At 37.5% G+C, this 24,669-nt stretch overlaps 1 protein-coding gene across 1 annotated transcript in view; it reads left to right on the plus strand.

The window, feature by feature from the left end:
• LIN7A (lin-7 homolog A, crumbs cell polarity complex component) overlaps positions 1 to 24,669 on the plus strand; it is a 162,817-nt gene that overhangs the window by 60,546 nt on the left and 77,602 nt on the right. The window lies entirely within an intron of this gene.

The raw sequence follows: 24,669 nt of genomic DNA on the forward strand, positions 1-24,669 counted from the left end.
GCTCTATTCTAGCTGTGGTTTGCGGGCTTCTCTTGTCTGTAGTGACTTCTCTTGTTGTGAAACGTAAGTTCTAAGGGTGCTGGCTTCAGTAGTTGCAGACAAGGGCTCAGTAGTGTGACTTGCTGCCCGCTGTGGGCTTCAGCAGCTGTGGCACAAGTTTCACAAGTTCTGCTCGCGGGCCTTAGAGAGTGCAGGCTCCAGTAATCATGGCACGCAGGCTCAGTGGTTGTGACTCACAGGCTCTTGTGCGCCAGCCCGTAGTGGCACATGGGCTTCGTTGCTCCATAGCATGTGGGATCTTCCCAAACTGGGGATTGAACCTGCATCCCCTGCATTGGCAGGCAGACTCTTATCCACTGTACCATGAAGGAAGTCCTCAGCCTTCCACTTTGCGACTGTACTTGTGCTTAATGCATGTTCTCTGCCTGAACAGCGCTAGTTTCTGAGTTGTCATTAAGTAGAAAGCCTCATGTGACATTAAAATGTCTCACTGCATATTTAAGCCATGCCTACCCAATGAGGTTAATATTTGAATTTTGCTAGGATTTTACTTAGACAGTGCTTGTGCTAAATCTTTTGTGTGTGTGTGTGTGTGCTAAATCTTTACTATGTGAGGTTGTTAACTACTTAATTTGTGTTTACAGTGAATGCAGTTTAAGGAAGTAGCCATAATTCTATCTCTAAATTTTAATCTGTGAATTGTACCAAAGACTAAAAGAAAATTTCTCCAAGTGTATGAATTCTCGGCCATCCACTGCTCAGTGGGAAAGGTATAAGATACATAGAACCCCATGAGCCTCCTGCAGTCCCTCTGTAGACTAAGGCTACATCCCCTATACACTCCTTTCTTCCTTCACAGAGTGCTACTCCCCTGTGATTTGGTGGCTGACTTTTCATCTTATTCTGTCCCCTTTCTACTTTCTACAGAATTAAGTAAAGAATAGTATCCATTAAATATATGTCTCTGCTCACTGGGAATTTGGCTTGTGATCCATGTAAAGTCTCTACTTTTACGGAACTTAAATTCCAGTGCAAGAATGATGATTAATAAATATATAATACAATGTCAGAAAATGGCACTATGGAGAGAAATGAAGCAGGATTAGGGGAGTACGGGTAGGACTCTTAAATTAGAGTGGTCAGAATATAACTTAAGTCATGGAACACATCACACAGGTATTGGAGGGGATAGTGTTCCAAGTAGAGCAAACCACAAGTGAAAAAACCCAGAGACAAGAATTATCTTAATCCATGGACACAACAGTCCAAAAGCCAGCTATGCCTTCAGTGAAATAAGAAAGGTAGGCTTCCTAGAGGCAGCTGCTGCTGCTAAGTCGCTTCAGTCGTGTCTGACTCTGTGCGACCCCATAGACGTCAGCCCGCCAGGCTTCCCCGCCCCTGGGCTAGGGAGCAGGAAACACAAGGCCTTACAGGCCATGGTTAGAACACTGGATTCTATCCTAAGCATGATAGGAAGCCCTTGGAGCATTTTGACCTCACCTGCTCAGCTTTTTAAAAATGTTTTTCTGACTGCTGAGAATACATGGGTCTGTGCAAGAGTAGAAACAAAGAGATCAGTCATAAGGTAATGAGCAGTTCAGGAGATGAGATGATGGCAGCCCGGATGAAGGTGGCGACAGTGCAAGTTGTAGGGAGTTGTCAGATTCAATATATATGGTTTTGAGAATAAAGACAGTGGGAATTGACATACAGAGTATATCAATGAGAGAAGTCTCAACGGATTCTTACATTTGGACCTGAACAATTGGATCAATGTGATGTAATGAGATGGGAATCCTCGGGGGTGGACGAGGTTTGGAGTCGACTATACAAGCACTCTCTTCTGGATATAGCAAACTGGTGATTCTTTTCAGAAATCCACCTAGAGATGTCTGGTAGACATCTAAGTCTGAAGCTTAGGGGAGAAGCTGATGCTCGAGGTGTAAATGAAGTGTCGATACCTGTTCAAATAAACACACAGGCCTTTTTCTTTAAAAAGTTTGCTAAGGAAAGAGAAGATTCAAGTGAAAAAAAAAGAAAAATGTAAAGAAATGTGGAGCCATTGTGTAGATATTATAAACACATCTTACAAACTCTGTGGTAAAGTACGCTGTCATTAGTGGCCCTTGGAATTTATAACTGATGAATAAGCAGTTCAGAAGTTGTAGAAGGGAGAACAAAGATGATGTAGTTTATCTACCTTATATTTTATAAATTTCACTAATAAAACTAGTTTATATTCACATTACTGTCCTTAGTAATAATTTTAAAGGCAATGCATGTTATATAAACATTGATTTTGTCCCTTCATCTCAGCTAATATTTCATAGTAGTTGCATGGTGTTGTTTATATTCAAGTTTGGAATTTTTATTATCCTCATAGTATTTTTATGTTAATCATATGAAGTAATGATAAAAGTAGCCAATGTGTATACAACAATTCTGATTCATAGAATAACATTGTGACCTCATCTAGTGAAAGTTCTTCAGTAAAATATAAGATATGAATGCATGTTGATGGATAGGTAAATCCACAAGCAAGTAAAGTACAACGAAGAAGTTATGATGTAAGATGTTAACTACCTGAAAATTAGCTTTAATTTTACTCCTGGTCTCTTCGGTTTTGACTGTTAGGCTGGAGTGAAACCATTAAAGTGTGGGTTTCTTATTCATAATAGGAATAATACTCAGAGTCTCTCTGATTAAATTATTTGAGTTTTAAGAAATATTTGCCAGTTAATACTTTCCAGTGTGAAAGTTATAAATGTTGTCATCACAGGAGGAGAAAAGAACTGGAACTATAGAGGCATCATTCTTTGTTAAAATGTATTTGTTTATGTTTCGGCTGTGTCGGGGTTCTGCTGCTGTGTGCGGGTTTTCTCTAGTTGCAGTGAGTGGAAGCTCCTCTTTGTTATGGTAGACAGGCTTCTCATTGTGGTGGCTCCTCGTTGTGGAGCACAGACTCTAGGCTTCAGTAGCTGTGGCACTCGGGCTTAGTAGCTGTGGCCTGCGGGCTCTAGAGTGTGGGCTCAGTAGTTACGGTACATGGGCTTGATTGCTCTGCGGTATGTGGATTTTCCTGGACCAGGGATCGAACTCACGTCTCTTGCACTGGCAGGTGGCTTCCTGTCTGTTGTGGGAAGTCTGAGGCATCATTCTTAGTTGCATCCACTGGAGCAAAAATAGGTACAGGTCATGCCATTGCCAACAAGACTGTAAAACCCAAATTATGCTTAAAAAGAAAGCAGAACAACCTATTGCAGTTTTTTGTAGGTTTTTTTTTCCCCCATACATAAGTGTTAATAGTAATTATTATTTTATGTTGAGGCAATCCCATATTTTGCTTTACCATCAGATAAAGCCACTGAATCAGCTTCTGGCATATGTGCAGCAATTATATGGGGAGAATAATTTAATGAAATTTAATTTTTTTATGAAAATGGATGATTAAAAGAGATTACATGTTTTCTCTGCTTAACTAATTTTATTTAGTCTGTAAAAAAGACTGAAAAGGTTTTGTTGTGATCAGTACTGAAATAAGACCATCTGTATATACAACAAATAAAGCACTGATCTATTAATAAATGAGTTACACTTGAATGACAGTGCATGCAGAGCTTTATTCATAGAATACAGATAGTGGTTGGCAATACTTATCTTGATTGTGTTTTTTTGCTCAGTGATTTTAAAAGGACTGATTGATAATTTGCTTGTACCTATTCAGGACAGGTAATTTTGGAGTACATGACAGAAAACTGGAGTGACAGGTGATGCTGCTTTTCCAAAGTGAAAGGCACTGGCACACAAAGAAAGTTCATACAAAGTTTAGAATGAGAGGTGAAATTTATAAATTTATTCTCCTTACATTCCCAGCAAAAACTATTTCTGTGACTTTAAGTGGCTTTCTCAAGTTTTAGTTCATCCCTGTGTTAATTAACTTGAGTGATCCAAACTTATAAATTAAAATATAGGGGAATATAAGGATTGAAATAAAAGGGTTATTAAATGTTGATTTTTTGATAAGAGAATTTCCCAAGATAATTGCAATGCAGTTTGAATAGTTCAATTGGCAACATATGGACTTTCCCCCGACACTTTGTATTCTTTGTGCCTCAGAATAAGAAATCAATAGTATCAGTTTAGTTCAGTTCAGTCACTCAGTGGTGTCCGACTTTGCAACCCCATGAATTGCAGCAGGCCAGGCCTCCCTGTCCATCACCAACTCCCGGAGTTCACTCAGACTCATGTCCATTGAGTCAGTGATGCCATCCAGCCATCTCATCCTCTGTCGTCCCCTTCTCCTCCTGCCCCCAATCCCTCACAGCATCAGAGTCTTTTCCAATGAGTCAACTCTTTGCATGAGGTGGCCAAAGTATTGGAGTTTCAGCTTTTGCATCAGTCCTTCCAATGAACACCCAAGACTGATCTTCTTTAGAATGGACTGGTTGGATCTCCTTGCAGTCCAAGGGACTCTCAAGAGACTTCTCCAACACCACAGTTCAAAAACATCAATTCTTTGGTGCTCAGCCTTCTTCACAGTCCAACTCTCACATCCATACATGACCACAAGAAAAACCATAGCCTTGACTAGACGGACCTTTGTTGGCAAAGTAATGTCTCTGCTTTTGAATATGCTATCTAGGTTGGTCATAACTTTCCTTCCAAGGAGTAAGTGTCTTTTAATTTCATGGCTGCAGTCACCATCTGCAGTGATTTTGGAGCCCCCAAAAATAAAATCTGACACTGTTTCCACTGTTTCCCCATCTATTTCCCATGAAGTGATGGACCAGATGCCACGATCTTTGTTTTCTGAATGTTGAGCTTTAAGCCAACTTTTTCACTCTCCTCTTTCACTTTCATCAAGAGTATAGGAATGGCCATATTTTAAAAGGGCATCCACTTTCTGCAACAGAATACCAAAAATTTCTTTCCGAAACTAAAATGATTTAAAAAAACAGAATTAGCCATCCATTTGCTACCATTATCTTCCAAGTTTTAAAGTATTTAGGCTTTCTGCTCTTCAGAGTCATGTGCTTATTGACCTGTGTATGCAGACTGTGGTGAGCACTCACTCCCACTATTATGCCTGTCACTTGCTTGTTTGCACCAAATACACAGAACTGAATGCCATAGTCACCAAAGACTGCCTTCCTTGGGCGATCACCAGATGGTATGCGTTAGTAACGTCTAATGTAGTAGAACTATAGAATAAGAAAATAAAACCAGTATACATAGCAGCTATCGTTCTATGATGGTGGATCATTGAAAAACATTGTAGTTCTCTTGTCCTTCTTAGCCCATGATGCAGTTGGACTTCCCCATCCTCCTTTAAGCTCCATGGGGTTATGGGAACCGCTTTGGCTAAGGAAATGTGAGTAGAAGTTATGTGTGCCATTTCCTCATGGAAGCCTTTGAGTCAGTGCAGTATTTGCTATGTCCCCTTCCCTTTTCAATGTGACCTAATGGACATGAGTTTGAGCAAACTCTGGGAGATAGTGAAGGATAGGGAAACTTGATGTGCTGCAGTTCGTGGGTTTGCATAGAGTTGGATACAACTTAGTGACTGAACAACAACAAAGTGATGTTTTATGCGATAATCAATCATCCTGGATTACAGAGTGAGAAAACCAGAAATACAGGTTTAGCCAACTCTTAATGAACATATCGGCTCAGCAAAAAAATAAATCTTTGCTACTCTACGCCCCCAAGACGTTGGAGTTATACCATAGCAATACCCAGCTATCCTGATTGATACTAAAACAGTTACAAAGCCAAATTTACCTTGGCAAAAGCTTATAAGCTTTTATCAGCCCTTTCACTGCTATAAAACAAAGTTAATTTTTAAAAGCTAGGTTGTATGTTTAGTAAGCAGTGATAAATTGGTTTGAAACTATGTAAAATTGGTATCTGATATAAGGACCAATGCACATTAGGTGTTGCATGCATTTGGTCATATTTTGTTTGCTTCTAGCTCCCATTTGCTCTTACACTCTTTTTTTTTTTCTTCCTTAGGATGGAGCTTACTAACCTTCCAGCACCACCTCCCACCCCATCTAACCCCCACTGCCGTGTATTAAATTGAGCCATTGCATCCTAATTCCACAATCATATGGGTCATAGCATTATGACACAAGTGCTTGTTCTTGATGCTCTTTTGTTCATCTTAATTTACTGTGTGGATGAAAGCACAAACAGCAAACGTTATTACCTTTATGAGAAGGCTAATGATTGGTCATCTAATAGCATATAGATTTCTAATTATCTTAAGAAAACATATCCTCACTTCAATAGTGACAAGATGAGATGAAACAAGGATACACAGAAGGAGAAAGAAGAGTTGGAGAAAGGGAGAGTGAGAGGAATGAAGGAAGAAAGGCAAGAAGGGAGGCTGGTTGATGTTAATCATGGCATAGTGTACTATAATGGAAAGACAGAGGAACATTGCATGGAGTCAGAACATTGACAATGCATTCAGACAACCTGGATTCAAATCCTTGCTTGGCCGCTTAACTGTGTGATCTTGGGCAAGTTACTTAAACTCTGTGTCTTGGGTTTGTTTAGCTTTTCTTTTCTTTTTATATATATATATAAAATAAGGTAACTTCCTAGGACTGTTGGGAGGATTAGATCAAATAAGATAAAAAAAAAAAAAAACTCCAAAATACCTTGACTAATATACCTAGCTAAAAGAGGAAGTAGTTAGGAAAGGGTGCTTATTTTGGTGAAAAGTTTAGTGGTTTTAGTGATAATACAAAATTTTAATATGTTTTAATAGAAACATTATTTACAAATATAGAGAATAATAGTTCTATAGTTATCAATCATCCAAATGTAGAATTTTTTTCCTTAGGAGGAGGATCCACATTTTAAGTTAAATGTTGACAGTCTAGTAGTGTTAGAATAAACAAATATAGTAAGGAATCTGGAAACCTTGCCATATGATGAGAAGTTAATAACAACAGGGGTTATTTGGTCATATTTCAGGTTATTTTAGAACAAGAGTTTTTAATTTAATGTAATATATAGACCCTGGTGGCTCAGGTGGTGAAGAATCTGCCTGCAGTTCAGGAGACCGAGTTTTGATCCCTGGGTCAGGAAGATCCCCTGGAGAAGGGAATGGCAACCCTCTCCAGTATTCTTGCCTGGAAAATCCTATGGACTGAGGAACCTGGCAAGCCACATTCTATTGTAAAGAGCTGGACACAGCTGAATGACTAATACACACCATATATAGGCTTCATGTTGTAGATGAGGAACAACTATATATTTTTTTATTTCTTTCCCTTTATTGGCAAAAATTTTACGGCAAAATATGTTTTTAAAGTTTTACTTCAAATATGAATAGAGTGGCATGGATTCATTGTATAAATTTATCATCCTTGTTATATAATGGCATCTTGAATAGCATTACACTCATCAGAATTAACAAAAATGTATCTGAAATTATGTTTATGCATATCTTTTGTTTGTATTGAACTTAGCATAAGTTGGCAGATGACAAAGAAAAGAAAGCTTGGTCGCTCTTACATTTCCTTTGATTTTGTTTGCATTGCTAAATATGATGGGGCACAAAAGTCAAACTTTCTTTTGTGATAAGTTTCCTGCCAATGAGAGCATGAAGTCAAGGAAGCTTATTTCTGAGCATCTTGAAAGTACATTACACATTATAGAATTTTTCCTTTTTTTTACAGAAAAAGCTCAGCTTTTAAAAACTGAAAATTTAACCAAGACTTCTATTTTTCCCAGTGTATCTTGACACATTTCCAAGCAAAAAGAAACCACCGAATAATTGGAAAAAGCTTGATCAAATCATGTACTCTAGAAATGTTTGAACTGGTGGGTTGCTCAGAAAAACAACAAAAAAATTTAAAGAGTGTCTGTGTTCACTTCACCTAATTCTGAACTTTGACATTTTGCTAATGTTTTGTAACCAGTTATGGTGAAAATAATAGCTGTACATTTCCATTTGGCATGCAATTGGGTGAAAACTATGATTGTTTCAGTGAAGTTCTGATTTTGATCTGTCTCGTGAATGCTGATACCCTAATGTGTGTGTGTGTTGTATACCCCGTGAATATTTTCAAGGCCAGTTGTTCCAACAGTGAAAAGCTTCTTTGTCAAGCAGAATTTCTAATGGGAGAAAACTCTTTGATACCGTGTGCGCATGTGGAGTGCATATGGAGTTTCTGGGTCCAGCAACCAGCTTGCTTGCTCTGGTGAAGACAGGCATTCCCACTTCATTCATAGAGACTTACTTCTTTTAACATCAGGGTAAATTAGTGTCACAGACTCCAATAATTATCCTAAAAGATGCCTGGCCTTCCCTGCTGTATGGAAAGTGGTCCAGTAATCTCACAGCTCTACCCTGGAATGTATATTTTCAAGGTTTTATTTAGGAATGGAGCAAAATGTTTTCTTTTTATTTGACAAAAGATTCTTGGCTTTCCAGAAGATAAGTGTTAATATGCTTGGTTGCACTTGGGTCAGAAATTTCAATGTTTATTTTTCTAAGTAAAGGATTGCTATATCTTAGCAAAGTGTGACAGAAGACGCTCATTCATGGCTGGATTTTCTTGTAGCGATATTAGGGCATAAGAAGGAGGCTGTGGTCCCTAGATTCCAGGTTTGCTGATCTTATTGTGGTTACTGTTGGAAACAGCTGCCATTTTGGCGGGAGAGATTTAGAGCTGAAAATTCGTGATGTTTCCAGTGCTAAAAGGGTATCTGTGAGGGGAAGGGAGTTGAAAAGGAGAAAGCCTTGTCAGTGTATCCACAGGGAAGACCTGCAACAACTGGAAAGCCTGCAAAACTCTTTTAAAGGTTACTTCTACTTAGATTTAAATGAAAAAAGGATTCAAATGTCATTCTTTGCGGACAGAAGCCTCCTTGCTGATGCCAGCCTTTCCAAAACTAACATCACTTGACCTGAGGATAAAGGCTTTGCTAGAACCTGATTCAACCTGAAGTGTCTTAGAGAAAGCTCAGGTGTCAGAAGTCCTACTCTGACCTGATGAAGAGTTTAACCCACTGCTGTTGAAACTGATCTGAACTGAAGCTTTGAGCACTTGCTGCTATGAGAACAGACACTAATGGATTGGAAATTAAAAATGACCTAAATATTTGTAAAAGATGAGTCCAAATTTCCCCTTTTTCTAAACAAATAAAGCAGTCTTCTTATTGAAGCATACTTTAAGTAGACACAAAGTTTTCCTATTTTATATGAATTGTTTAATTTGGAATTATTATATTTTCCAGGAAATGATTAATTAAAAAAAAAAGTCATAGTATCGTTTGTGAAGTGATTCAATGTTAAAGGCAAAACAATGGCATGAACATTTATTTACATGTCTGTTTATCTTGGGATAACACCATATACTTCATTAGACTCTCAAAAGAGCCCATGATATATCCTCCCACCTCACTCCTCAAAACAATGAAGAAAACTCCCTAATAAAGGGTGATGGTATCAGTTGAGAAATACTACATGACTAGTTTATCTGACTTAAGGTCCCTCCAATTCTATGAATCCATACATAGTTATGTAGCAAGTAATTAATGTTTTCCTTGGTGTAGATTATATGGAATTATGTAAAGTTGAGCATGTATGTATGGTAGGAATATGAGACTATGTGAGACTGTATCAATTAGATATGGGAAAGACAGATACCATGAAGATTTTCAAACTGATAAAAAGAGTAACATGTGTCCTCATTTGATTGAGTTTTTTTGGAGAACCTAATCTATTAATATCATTTTATCACAGGAAATTGCAAAAGCAATGAGAAACAGAATTTGTAAACTACAGTTATAGTTCTATTCCTGTTGCTTTTTCAGAGAGAAGACACATTTTAAACAATGTGAAGAGTGTTTATAGCATCAACATGTCACTTTCTGGTGGCAAGAACAGGGTCTGTGTGGCAGGAACCATTTTAGACTATAATTGCACTAATGGGTCATTGATCTTACAGATATCTAAACAGACCCTTACAAATCATCTGTAATGACTCTGAAGGCTGTTAGCATCACTGTTGGGTAAATGCTCAGCTCCATCCTTTCTGTTTGCTACTACAAGTGATAAAATAAATAGTACAGATTTCCCCAAACTTGTAATTACATGTAATACTTACACAGTAGTTCAAAATAATAGAGTCTTCAGAGAAGTTGTGTTTTATATCAGTCAGAGAAAATGAACATTTCTGTCTTCTGTTGAGATCATAGGACTGGAAATCAGAACTTCTATTTTTGGCACCAGTGATGATAAAGTTTTTTTTTCTCAGTGAGCAAATCATTTAACCTTTCCTTGCTTCAATATTGCCAACACATGTGGAGACAAGTCCATTTGTACAAGCCATCTAAAATGAATGTTAAGTTACAATTCATGTTTTTAACAAGATTGCTGTTATCCCTGAGTGTGATTTGCACACAGAAAAGGGAATGAAATTAGTATCACTTATAATTCAAATATATGCAAGGCGATTACTAACTTCCTCCTTCTCTTCTTTTTTCCCTTCTTCCTTCTTCTTTGTTTTTCTTTCATACAAGATTTAGGGCTGAAAACTGACCACTGCATCTTGTATGCATAATTTCCTTGATTTTTATATAGTCTGAGTGCTTGTGTTTAATTCTGAAGCACATTTATTTTAATTTTATGTGTTTAAAATGTTATAAAAAGGTATCGTGCTGATGAAATCTTTAGGAATATATTCTTCTCCACTTAAAGTGAAAGTGTTAGTCACTCAGTCATGTCCAACTCTTTGCAAATCCATGGACTGTAGCCTGCCAGGCTCCTCTGTCCATGGAATTCTCCAGGCAAAAATACTGGAGTGGGTTGCCATTCCCTTCTCCAGGGAATAATATTATAGGGCTTAAGTTCAAACTTTTTTTGTGTATATTGCTGTGATTCACTTGTTTTGACTATTGTGTGATAGTCCATTGTGTAAATGTTTTTTCACTCTCTCATTGGTGAGGATGTGAGTTGTTCCTTCTTTTTCACTTATGATCATTGGTGCTGCTATTAACATACATGTATTTATTAGATGATTAAGACTTTTCATGGATATATATGTAGATATAGAATTTCTGGATCATAAGGTATAAAATGTTCAACTTTTTATGAGATAACACCAGTTTTTAAACTTGGTTGCTCTAATTTATGCCCCAAATGCAATATAGAAACTGTGTACTCACATTACCTCTAATCCTTGGCGTATGAAACATTTGAATTTTTACCAACTGAATATACTAAAATGGGATCTCATTGCAGTCATCATTTGCATTTAATTGATCACTAAATTGCTGAGTGTCCCTTCATTGGTGATGTATGTTTCTTTATCTGTGAAACATCGGTTTATGTATTTTCCTATTAGTTTGTGTTTTTATATATGTATGTATATATACATATATATTTAGTATATTCTTGTTTTCAATTCTTTACTGGTATATATAGTGAATATATTCTACTACTTTGTATCTTATCTTTAAGATGTCTTATAATTGTTAATTTTTAAATATTCATATTGATCATTTTTTAAATAATCAGTGCTTTTTTGGTATACCACCTCAGATATCTGGTACCTCACCCCAGGTTCTAAAAGATATTGCACCTGTATTTTCTATTAAAAGTAAAACTTTTATTTTTAAAATCTGTGTCCTTAGTATGAGGTAGGAGTCCAGTGTTTTTAATATGTAAAGATGACTTTATTTTCAGTTCTATTTATTAAATAATTCATGGTTTCCTCTGATTTATTGCATCATTATATACCAAAAACTATACACATGGATCTGTTTCTGGTTTTTCTGATTCATTGGTCAGTTTACATTATTTCCCTATTTGCTCATTGGGAGATCCAAGGCAATAAATATTGGAGGTGGGGAGAACAGGGAATGAGGAATAGTTTCAATTCTATCTAGTTTTGATCCTAGCTTTTGTGTGTGTGTAAAAGTAAATTAATAAGAGCAAGCCATTCATGGATCAGTGGACAATGATGAGTATATGCCATAAATTAAAGGTTATGATAATTCCAATTCTGGTCTTTGCACCTGAGGTCCAAGGAAGGAAGAAAGAAAGAAAGCACACAGCCAAATGGTCTCAGAGAACAGTTTCACACTCACGATTTGTGGGTCTCTTTCTATTTCTTTCATCAAGGTTAATTAAAGTTTTAACTAAAGTCTTACTAGAATGAAGTAAGCGAATGTCTATTTCAATCATCACAGTGTAATTAGCATCTAGTATATAATGTGTGCCAAATAATGAGTATTTATAATTATTTGTTGAGTGCATGAAGAAATTCATTAAGATGGCTTAGATAAACATATATTTTATTTTCATAAGTCTTGAATTTCAAATAGGACTCTGAGTTCTTACAAATCCCAGCTAAAACATGTGTTTCTTACCTTTAGGAAGTTATAAACTTCTTTGTGATTCTGATGATTGTGAATCTGGTAAAATATATGTGCGATTTTTTCCCAGAATATGTAAATGTGCAAATTTTTTTTTTTTTTTAGTTCAGAGGCTGATAAACCCTATAACTGATCCATTTGGGGTCTTGATCTTTTTAAATCTCTTAATTTTACAGATGAGAAAATAAGATCTGTAAAGTTTACATTGTCTTTCAAGCTAGTTAGAGCCTGAATTAGTATAGAATCAAATTTCATGATTCCTAGTCTAATCTGGTTTCACTTGTGAGCAGTGGCAAAAACAGAATATTCTGAAATGTGGAAACAGTGAAACATTTGTTTCACTACTTATTGGTAATGAGCTAAAATAATTGGAAAATTGCATCATGCATGATTCCATTTCCATAATTCCTCTTCATATCATGTTCCATGTATGCCAACATCATTATTTAAAAATTTTGTTTCCAATTATTTTCTTTGCTTCATTTAGCATGAGACAATGCATGGTGTTTTCATAATGTATTATATCATATATTTATTATACAAATTTCCAGAAGGCAGTGTAAAAATTTAGTTACTAATCATGGCATAATTGGCATTAAATCACCAAAACAGTTATGACATTCCCAGAAAATTTGAGTCCCTTCTGGAATAACTTAGGGTTTTGGGGGAACTATAGCTGATTTATAAGAATATTAGTTTCGGGTGCACAACATAGTGATTTGATATTTTTATAGATTATACTCCAAAGTTATAAAATATTGGCTGTATTCCCAGTGCTATATATTGCGTACTACATTCTTATAACTTATTTACTTTATGCCTTCTATAAAACTGTATATCTTAATCCCCTTCACCTAGACTGTACCTTACCCAACCTCTCTACCTTCTGGTAACCACTAATTTGTTTTCTAGATCTGTGAGTCTGCTTCTGTTTTAATTTAGTTTTTAAGATCAAGCTTTAGAAAGTCTTTAAGGATATATCACACATATGCATGTCTATTCAAATGTGTCCCTGCTGCTGCTGCGAAGTCGCTTCAGTCATGTCCAACTCTGTGCGACCCCATAGACGGCAGCCCACCAGGCTTCCCCATCCCTGGGATTCTCCAGGCAAGAACACTGGAGTGGGTTGCCATTTCCTTCTCCAATGCATGAAAGTGAAAAGTGAAAGGGAAGTCGCTCAGTCGTGTCCGACTCTTAGCAACCCCATGGACTGCAGCCTACCAGGCTCCTCCGTCCATGGGATTTTCCAGGCAAGAGTACTGAAATGGGTTGCCACTGCCTTCTCCGGATGTGTCCATAGTCCTTTTCTAAGTTAGCTCTACGCATGCATGTGTGTGCTAAGTTGCTTCAGTCGTGTCTACTCTTTTGTAACCCTATGGACTGTAGCCCACCAGGCTCCTCTGCCCATGGGATTCTCCAGGCAAGAATACTGGAGTGGGTTGCCATGCCTCCTATAGGGGATTTTCCTGACCCAGGGATTGAACCTGTGTCTCCTGCGGCTCCTGCATTGCAGACAGATTCTTTACTGCTGAACCACTGAGGAAGCCTCAGCTCTACATACAGGGAAGCCATTTCAACCAATAGCCACAACTTTAGGGAGAAGGCTTGCTTTCCTAGATAAAGAGAAAAGAAACCTGTTACCGGTAATCTTATCTTCCAGAACTACATTGTATCCTCATGTGTGCCTGTTAATCATAAGACACCCCTAATATTTATTAAGCCTGATACTTGAAAAACTTTTGAATTGCATTTTCTCTCTGGTGCTGTTTCCCATAAATCAGCAGTAGCACATCCCAGACTTGGCCGACTGGCTAAAGTCCAACCAAAAATTCCTTTGCTCTCCATTCCCAAATTGCCAGCAACTGGAGGTGAAATCATAGCATCTAGTCCTACCAGTTAATAAGCAAGAAACAGCAGTCATATTAATTAGTTAATTATTTTTATTGAAGCATAGTTGCTTTACAATGTTGATGTCAGTTTCAGCTGTGCAGCAAAATGATTCCATTATATGTACATAGATATCTATTTTTTTCCTATTCATTTCCCTTGTAGATTATTATAAAACACTGAGTATAGTTCCCTGTGCTATAGAATAGATGCTTGTTGGTTATCTATTTTACATCAAGTAGTGTATATAATTTAACCCCAAACTCCTAATTTATCCCTCCCCTGGCCCCTTCCCCTTTGGTAGCTATAAGTTTGTTTTCTCTGTCTCTGGGTCTGTTTCTGATGGCAGTCTTTTTTTTGACAACAGTCATTTTTAAAGGCATCTTTCCAAGTTTCTCAGGGGCTATGCAAAGACATATACAAATATAAAAATCAAATAAACAAAGAACTAACTAGACAACAGCAAAAGCAACTCAGTAAACCATTAAGGCCTTGCTGTCACACACTCTCTTCCTCTCCTCTGTCTTGCTACTGGAAAGATGGGACTTGCCAGAAATACCAGTAATGAAAACCATGGACTTCTGGATAGCTTACAAAAGCATCACTTTGATGATAGTGGACAGATGTGTACCTTCTGCACTAAATATAATAATGTTCCTCTTTCTTTAAGGTCAAGAAAAGAAAGGGAAATTAGCCTCTCTGGAATACCCAGTAGAATGGATTATTTCTCTTTCACTGATTTCTTGATATCATTTTCTCTACACACCTTGATATACAATTTTTAGATCCTGTCCACTTGGAAATATCAGTAGGCATGCAATTGCACAAAGATGACGGGGCTGTACCACGTATTTCTTAAAGAATATGCAGGGCTAACTATTCTGAGAACTACAAACTCATATGGAGTCAACGTGGGAAAGGTTACTGGCTGTGTAGTGAAATTAAAGAATACTACCTCCTGAAGTTTCTGATTGAAACAGTACTCTGTTAGATTTACTCTGTGACTACTTACTTAACTGCCAGATACTTTTGACTCCTTATTTCAGAAAGTGAATTATAACTGGATTCTATTAAAAATTTCTTTGAAAATCATTCAATTTCCTCACAGATGGGACAGCAGTTACTTTTGTGTCTAGGATAGAGATTAAATAACTATCACTGCACATTGAGAGAATTGGTATTGCCAGACATTAGCTAAGTAAATTAGACTTGTGTCAACAAGCTATAAAATATGTCCTTCCTCCAGATATGACAAAGACTCATGTCACTTATATTTCAATAAATAATATATCCAAATAATTAAGTTGGAAGAAATTAAAGGACTTAGAAAATTATAGAAGCCCTGTAATAGTTCGGTAGAACTTATCAATAATAAATACTTTAAATGTTTGAAGATAGTCCCATGAGAGGTCAGTAATGTATTAATTACTGTGGTTGAAGATTTTGTAATCATGAGTATGATTTAAATCACACTGTTGATACTTCATGCAAAATACCTTGTCAAGAATAGGCAATTATTCAAACAATAGTTAAAGAACAAATCCATTTAGAATGTTCTTTTGCCTCGATTAATTATATCAGAGAACTACAGCTGAGGGAGGAATTGTGAAGATTTCTATGACTTAAGGACTTAAAAGTAATAGAATTGCTGAATCATACCTGTTGCCAAAATCTTGGCTCTCTGTGGGCCAATGCCAAATAGAAATATAGAGGCAGAGTTACGGAGGAGAAGGAAAGAGTGGCTTGATTACTTTGCCAGGCAAAGAGGAAACACAGCAGGCTAGCGCCTCAAGAACTGTTCCGTTCCTCCCCCCACCTCCTGAGAGGTTATATAGTCTGGGGAGGAGTATGAGAAAAGGATCAAGGCAGTAAGACTCTTGTATTTTTTCTTCTGCAAAGTTTCAAAATGGTGAGGTTGCTGACAAGAACAAGGTGTGTGCAGGGTCTTAGGTGATCAGCCTCCTAATCTTGGTGAGATTATCTGGTCCGTTAGTCTTGCCTCAGATGGTTTCCTGGCTGCTTCTTCTTTGATTAGGAGCTGTTCTGCCCTTTGGAACTTGGGTCCTGAAGTCTGGAGTCTTGCCTGTAAGAAATGGGGGACAAAAAGACCTTCATGCCTAGGAGCCCCACAGGGCCCTGCTCTGCATCATACCTGATGTTCAGATTTTCGTCTTAGAAAGAATAAACTTGGGTAATAAAGAATCCATATAAAATATGATTTAGTCATCATGGTATAAAAATAAAAGCAAATGAAATTGACTGTTATTATAATTACAACTTTAATAGTATTTGCATTGCCAAATACAAAGACAGATTGAAGTGTCCAAATATTTGAACATATGACTACACATATGAATTTCCCCAATTTGAATTTCTGTATAATTAAAATTAGACCCTGTGATGTTAAAAGCTTAAAAAAAATTCCCATAACATTTATTCTGTCTTTAGTTAGCTAGTTGTAATGATCTAATAGTGAGAAAAATAAATATTGACTATGTGATTATATTTCTTAAAATATTACAGAAGATAAAATATTTATTTCTGTAGAAGATAAAATGTTTTTCAGTCATTGAACTTCTAGTGATTTAAATGTTTACATTTGTTCATTTATTATAAGATTCCAGAAAGTTTTTGATCATCAAATACTTATATATAATTTTGAGAGATGTTTTACAATGGATGCTTAATTAGATATGAGTTTACAGGCGAAAGACTTAATCATTTATCTGGCTATTTATTTATTTAATGTTAAATGTTCAGATGTTTACAAATATTGGTTTCCTTTGAGGAAAGCAGTATTTTCAATTACTAGAAAAACACATGCTTATTGAGCTATATTTCAATGTGTTTGGTATCAATGTACATTGTTTTGGTTTTCAGTTGCTAAGTTGTGTCTGACCCTCTGCGACCCCATGGACTGTGTAGCCCACCAGGCTTTTCTGTCCATGAGATTTCCCAGGCAAGAATACTGGAGTGGGTTGCCATTTCCTTCCTCAGGGAATCTTCCTGACCCAGGGGTTGAACACACATATCCTTTGTCTGCTGAATTCCAGGCAGATTCTTTATCACTGCTTTGGAGGAGGAAATGGCAACCAGTCCAGTGTTCTTGCCTGGAAAATCCCACGGACAGAGAAGCCTGGAGGGCCACAGTCCATGGGGTTGTGAAGGGTTGCACACGACTGAAAGACTGACACACACACCAATCTTTATCACTGAGCCACCGGGGAAGTATATCAGTGTACATATTAGCAAAGAAGCAAAAAGAGAGTTTTCCTCACGTCAATGGCTAATTTGAATGTATAAAACTATTTAACTGGATTCAGAAGTAGTTGCCTGGTGATTAAGCTTGTTGATTTACTTAATAATTCCTCTATTGTTCCTACTAGAGGAATAACCTTTTAGAGATATCATTTCAGATACTGAAATTCAACATATGTAATTTTATATTAATGGAGCAAGTTATTTAGGAAATAAATAACATAAACTATATGCTGTGTTAACTCTGAGGGACATTTCCTGTTTCCCACTCTTCTCCACTTCTCCATTCACTTGGCTTCTGAAAGCCTAGTAACCACTGATATATTCTCTTTACCTTCCATCCTCCCAAAGCCTTTCCTGTTAGTGTCTGGAAGAGGGAAACAAACAGAATGAGATGGGTGCACTCCCTCCAGCCCACCTCCGCTCTGTTTTTACCTAAGGTTCTTTAATTCTGTGTATGATAGTGGTTCCTCTTCTTCTTTTTTAATGTAGCAGTCCTGCGTTTCTGACATTGGGGCTTAGATCATTTTTTATATGAATGCTTTCTCCATTTATAGCAGAATTTTTCATTGACCTTTCCTAAAGTATACACATAATTCCTTAGAAACCTTATTTGGTGCCTAAAATGATACTGACATATTACATTTACACTTTCAGATACAACAGTAATTTAGGCTCAAAATTAGTGAATTTGAATGTGCCTATGATAGTGCAACAAAAATATTATACCCTATGCAAAGAAATACTAACTTTCAGTATGCAGCTAGTAGCTGGAGGCGCTCTTGGTGTGAAGTTCATAACGCATCTCTACACAGCCTGGCCATAGTCTTGGCTCAGCTGAAACTTGGAGAGTTACCTCCTGCTCACAATGTCTAGTTACAGAAGGGCTTTGTCTTCCTTTGTGGCCTCCCACTAGGCCATCGATGATGGTGCCAAACGTGGTAGGTGTTTGTGATGATAGCCATAATTTAGTGTACCTTTAGAACATTTCTTGAGTCCTCTGTGCTTGCTGTGCTCCCCACTTCTGCTTATTTTGCAGCAACTGTTTGTCCTTCGCCCTCTGCCCAGTACTTCTGGGCACTTTTTGTATGTAATGCCAGTTGTTATAGGGATAGCAGGATTCACCCTCCTTTTTATTGAAAAGGAGAGTATATTTACATTAGTAAGTCTCCTGAACTTCTCAAGAGTACCATGTAAAAATGTGCACTGAACTTTTTAGGTGCACCATTCAATTTTGTGGTTGTCCTGAATTTAAATATCATTACAATTTCCTGGCAGATGGCTGTGTCTTGAGGAAGGGCCAGCTCTTTCTAATAGGCACAGAAGCAGCAATTGTGCTAAGAATAGTACTGGATTTCTCATAACATTTTCTTTGTCGTGTTGTGCATTTATCACAAAGAGGCAATACTATGTACACTGACATTCTAAGAGAGACCACAAATTAGGATTTAGCAGTTCTTGGAGCCTTGAAACAGGCAAGTTTCCTCTTCCTGATTTAAACATCATTTCTTTTAACTTTCCCCTTACAGCATGGTGTCCCTTCCTTCAATCATCTAGTTATTTCTTCTCCATGAAGAACTCCAAAGCTTATAAGAAATGCTTACTGGAAACATTTGATTCTATAATTTTCTATTTTGTATGATTGTTTTATGTACAACACAGTCATATAATTCACGTCCACTTACTCTCAGTAACCCATGGGCAAGATTTAAGAGCATTCAAGTGTGACCTTCTCTTAGACTGAAGAAAAGAAAATTTGTAAAAAAAAAAAAATTTTGCATAAGGAATAATCCAACGGAGTTAGGCTCTTAGTAGCTGTATGGTTGTTTAAATTTATAGCAACACATATACTGTTTGGGGCTTCTCAGGTGGTACATTGGTAAAGAATCCACATCTAGTGCAGGACACGTGAGTTCCATCCCTGGGTTGGGAAGATCCCCTGGAGAAGGAAATGGCAACCCTTTCCAGTATCCTTGCTTGGGAAATCCCATAGACAGAGGAGTCTGGTGGGCTACAACCTTGGAGTCACAAAAGAGTCAGACACGACTTAGTGACTAAACAACAACAAAATACTATTGTATGGCTATCAACTTCTTAGAATCTTCCAAAGTGTGTTATGCAGTGAAATGACCCAGCAGTTTTAAAATTAAGGATATGGCTATTTGAGGATACTTGAAAGGTGAATTAAAAAAAAATAAAAAGATGCCAGCAGATTTGGTTTTTGACCTAAATTTCTGAGACCCTTTACCAAGCATATCCCATGGTGCTCTTATGGAGTACAGTACCTTCTGCCTGAGGATGACTCTATACACAGCACACTAAACACTCTGACCATTCTGACCGAATTGGGTATAAAGGGTGGACAATCCAGATGTCCACAGAATGGCCTCCACTGAGGAATCCTCTAATCAGATTGAATGCTCTGTTTACGTGGGACCAGAAAACATATGCATTGCTGAATGCCAGCATCCTTTCTCCACCTAAGCCACAATTTAGGCCGCCTCCAGTTCTCCTTATGCTTCACCTTGCAGCTTTTTGCTGGGAATTGTGTCATTGTTTAGATTGGGTATCACATCCATATCAGTCTTCCTAAGTTGTCAAGTGCAGAGCAGTTGAGATACAGTGAGTAGGTTTTTGACCCTGGAGGCAGTGTCTTCTCTAGGGTTTCCTAAAGGGTGCGTGTGTCCTGTGACTTGATAGCCATTATGGTTGATTGGAGCCCCTTGTGAATCCAGCCCAGAGGCAGATGCTGCCTCCAGGGATCTCATCCAGTAGGTTGTACATGCTCACTTAGTAAACTAAAGCTCAGCAGTGGGTCTGCTGAGCGCTGTGGTGGGTAACATTTCTGATCTGCCTTGTCAGAGGACAGTTCAGTGAGATACTACTAGCCACTTTTTTAGTTTCTGAATCTGTTAGTTCCTGGCAACTTTGACCCCAAATGATACCAAAAGACAAATAACACACAGTTGTGTAACTCTGTCAGTTTCTTTCATTATCAGCAGGGCTAGTATGTCTTTATCCTTGAGTAGACAAAACACTGACATGTTGGAATAACTTTGTGAATGATTACCTTGCTCCTAGATGAATGGCCTCCCATAATTATTATTACAATCTTGTGGGAGGCAACTTCAGCATTATCAGAGGAAAGAAAAGTTACCATGGTGCAGTCAAGTTGTTAACCATCCATAATTTCACCACACGGGGCTTAAAATAGCTGTTTCCAGCTTTCCCTTGCTCTGCTCTCAGTGTAGTAACACTTTAGAGATAAGTATTTTCATGTGGACTGTAAATCTGAAGTATGCTTAAGTGAAAGTTGAAATACTACTAATATGTTAAGTTGGCAATATAAGATGCATGCAGTGAAAGTGTTCTACACATTTCTGGGTGTGAAGAGGGTAGGTTGCAAGTACTAGAAAAGTGTAAACTGAAAAGAATGAAAAATTACTATAATAAGCCTTCTATCACGGAAGCATTTTTTGAGAATGAAACGTTCTAGGTGGTATTCCTCTGAGCCCTGATGTCTTTCTGATTTCTCATGTTTATGGAGCACACTATTCATAGAAAGAAAGGAGTGTAAGGGGAAAATGCACAGAAGTCTTGCATAAGAGGAAACCAGTTGAGGTAGACGGCATGCTGTGAAGTAGAAAATGGTAAAAAGGAGCCCAGCAGATCCTCCAGGTTTCCTACCAAACAACTTCCCTCACTTCTCTCTAACTGGCAGAAATACAGTTTCCTTCTGGTGCTGCACCCCTACCTGTTTACTCCTGGCCCAAGCAGGACTCAGGAAAGAGGGATCCAAGCCCCAGCTAGAAGGGTCAATACAAGGCAGATGCCACAGGGGTATCCCTTGTGAGCGATTAGTTTACCAAGGTGGTAAAGTGAAGTCACTCAGTCGTGTCCAGCTCTTTGCAACCCCATGGACCATAGCCTACTAGGATCCTCCACCCATGGGATTTTCCAGGCGAGAGTACTGAAGTGGGTTGCCATTTCCTTCTCCAGGGGATCTTCCCAACCCAGGGATCAAACCCAGGTCTCCCGCATTGTAGGCAGTTGCTTTACTTTCTGAGCCACCAGGGAAGTCCAGCAAGATGGGAAAGTGACCCTAATCTAGCCGAAGTGGCGTGAGTCAAAGTCCAGCAATGAGATTCTGAGAAAGGTATCAATGCTATTAAAAAGAGACATCCGAGCAAGTAATTCCCTCTTTTCTACTGGATACTATCCTGTCTGGATATAATTTTTGAAACTATAATAGTCATTTGAGGATTACAAAGAGAACAGGCCTCCAAAAGACAAAGCTGACATTCTGAGCATGCCAGAGGAGTAAAAACCTGGGTCTCTGATGACAAGATGAAGACTCTGTCCTGTCTAGATTCACCTTACCTTGAAATCTCTTCTTACTAGATATTCTCAGTGCTTGAGTCCATGGTTGCCAAATTTCACTGCACGATAAGAATTACCTGGAGCATTTAAAAAAATCCTAATGCCCGGCTCTCACCCCACCGAAGTTTGATCAGTGTTGGGTAGGAAGCCAGACATGAGTATATTTTAAGGATTCCCCGGTGATTCCATCATGCAGCACCATTTGGGAACCATCTGGTTTGAGCCATTTTGAATTACTTCTTTTGTTATTTCCATCTGAGTGCTCCCTAACTGAAACAACAGAATTTAAACTAAAAAAAGTTTAAAAACATAATTTGTATGAATAACTATACTGGATTACAAAAAAAGAAACAACAGTAAGAAAACTATAATAAAAAGTCAGAAAAAATGCTTTAATAGTTTTCAAAAGGAACTTAGCGAAAGGATTTGCAAAGTCAGTTACTTAGCAATCTAATTGAACTATATTCAAATGTAATTAAGTACCTACAACTCTTGATAGAGTAGTCTGATTATTTCCTATTTTATAAAGCTTTGTATCTATTTGATAACCTGAAGTTTAATTTTTGTAAAAATAATTAAAAGTGAGAGAATCCTTTCATCTTTATTACATTTAGTCTTTGAAGAATATGTCTACATAATAGAAACAAATATGGGCTTTTATTATATGTAATTTCAAGAAAGGAAGATTTATTTTTCTTGTCAGCTGTTACCAATCTCCTCAACCACACACACACACACACACACACACACACACACACTTTTACTTGACACTGGTGAATTAGATTAAGACCGTCTGATATCTTCTTACCTGGCCCATGATTATCATATATTGAATTTAGAAAGCATCTAAGAAATGGTCCACTGTGACTCATGCCCCATGTCGGGAGACACAGGCAGCAATCCTAACAGCTCAAGGTGAATCGTGGCCACAGTTTTGTGACTCAACCACTTTATAGAAGAAACATTTTCCACTCTCTGGAAGGCTGCACTTCCTCTTATATTGAGGAGGGTAGTTTCTTGTCATCTGCCTTTACAGGGTGGAGATCACAGAGGAGTAACTCTTTCAGTTCATCTCCTTATCTAAGAGCCAGAGAACAGCAGCCTGTTTCTCTTCTCACACTTCCATAAAACACTATGCTCTGAACTCCGAATCTTGCTGAGAATTTCAGTGTCACCGTGTTGTGTAGGAGTAGATATTTTGGGCACTCTCCATCCTGACCATGTATGTGATGACACTACATCATGATCAAATATGACAGCTGCCAGAGCAGACTTCTGGTTTCTTCAAAGATGTTCTTGATATCCCACAGCTAACATTGACCCCATCCTTCTTTTCCACTGCTCAGTCACTGTACTGGGGTTTTGATTTCTTTGTCTTCATGTAAGATAATAAAAACTATATAGATATTATATAATAAGTAAGCATCTCTAGTCTCATTAGACAGCAGAGAATACACCACTCAATTAAAAAAAATAAGCCTGGTAAATTGACAGGTATATGGGCTTTTCATTTTATTAGTCATATTAATGTAAAATTTCTTTAATTTTATAGTGCATAGTGATAATTTGCTTAACAGAGGGCAGAAGTGACTACACAGCCTTATTCTTTAAATACTTTTAAAAATATACATTTATATAGGCAGCAAGAAAATAAAGAGGACACTATAGAGTTTGAACCAGGCATGGTTTCAGGTTGTTTTCCTCTGATGCTGAGTTATGCTGACAATTATCTCTGATAAAAATGAACAAGCAATGTGATGGGAATAATCAGTGGCTGAGAAAGAGATTCTTCGCATCACCTGATTAAGGGTAGATAGCAATGAAGCACTTCAGCCTAAATAAAACTTTCTGAGCATTTCCACTCCGCCCTCCTTTCAAAAGTTAGATTCTTATAGTATTTAATTTGAAGGATATGAAATACAAAGGCAGGTTTTTGTCATGCCTAAGGACAGGTTAATTATGCATTCAGATTCAACTCATCTTCCACATTGATAAAATTGACCTACTTTTTCCTTCAGAGAGAAAATGCGTTATGAAATATTTTCACATTAAAAATATTGCATTTTCGTGTCTTTCTTCTTACATTCTATAATTAAACCTGGCATATCACTCCCAAAAGTTAAATGAATTTCAGTTCATTTTTCAGGTCTGGGCTTTTTAATGAGTTAGCATCTCTGCTGCCTGAGACAAGTGGCCTTCACTGCTTTGCATGCCATAGAGTTTTTCTGACAGTAGTGGTAATGATGCAGATGTTTGTCTTTGTGGGAATGTTCCAACAATATCCCTAATGAAAATGCATGCCTACTTCCTGGCAAATAAAAACATACCATTTTTTCAAAACAGAAAAATTCAGATGCCTTTATCCTAAGACGGCAAATGTAAACAGTCCATTACTTTCTCCAAGTCATTTTTGCTGTATTCTGCTGTAGCCATAAAGTCATTTTCTGAAACTTCTCTTTCTGGTGTTGATATGGAACCAAATTCTCCAAAATCTTACGTAGTTTCCAAGTGGAGTGGGAATATTTATAGAACTGTAAGGTTATAATGTGGATGTGACTGGTGATAGAAGCAAGGCCCAATGCTGTAAAAGCAATAGTGCATAGGAACCTGGAATGGTAGGTTCACGAATCAAGGCAAATTGGAAGTGGTCCAACAGCAGATGGCAAGAATGAACGTCGACATTCTAGGAATCAGCAAACTAAAATGGACTGGAATTTAACTCAGATGACCATTATATTTACTACT

The sequence above is a fragment of the Bos mutus genome, chromosome 5 (genome assembly GCF_027580195.1).
Source record: "Bos mutus isolate GX-2022 chromosome 5, NWIPB_WYAK_1.1, whole genome shotgun sequence".
Taxonomy (NCBI): domain Eukaryota; kingdom Metazoa; phylum Chordata; class Mammalia; order Artiodactyla; family Bovidae; genus Bos; species Bos mutus.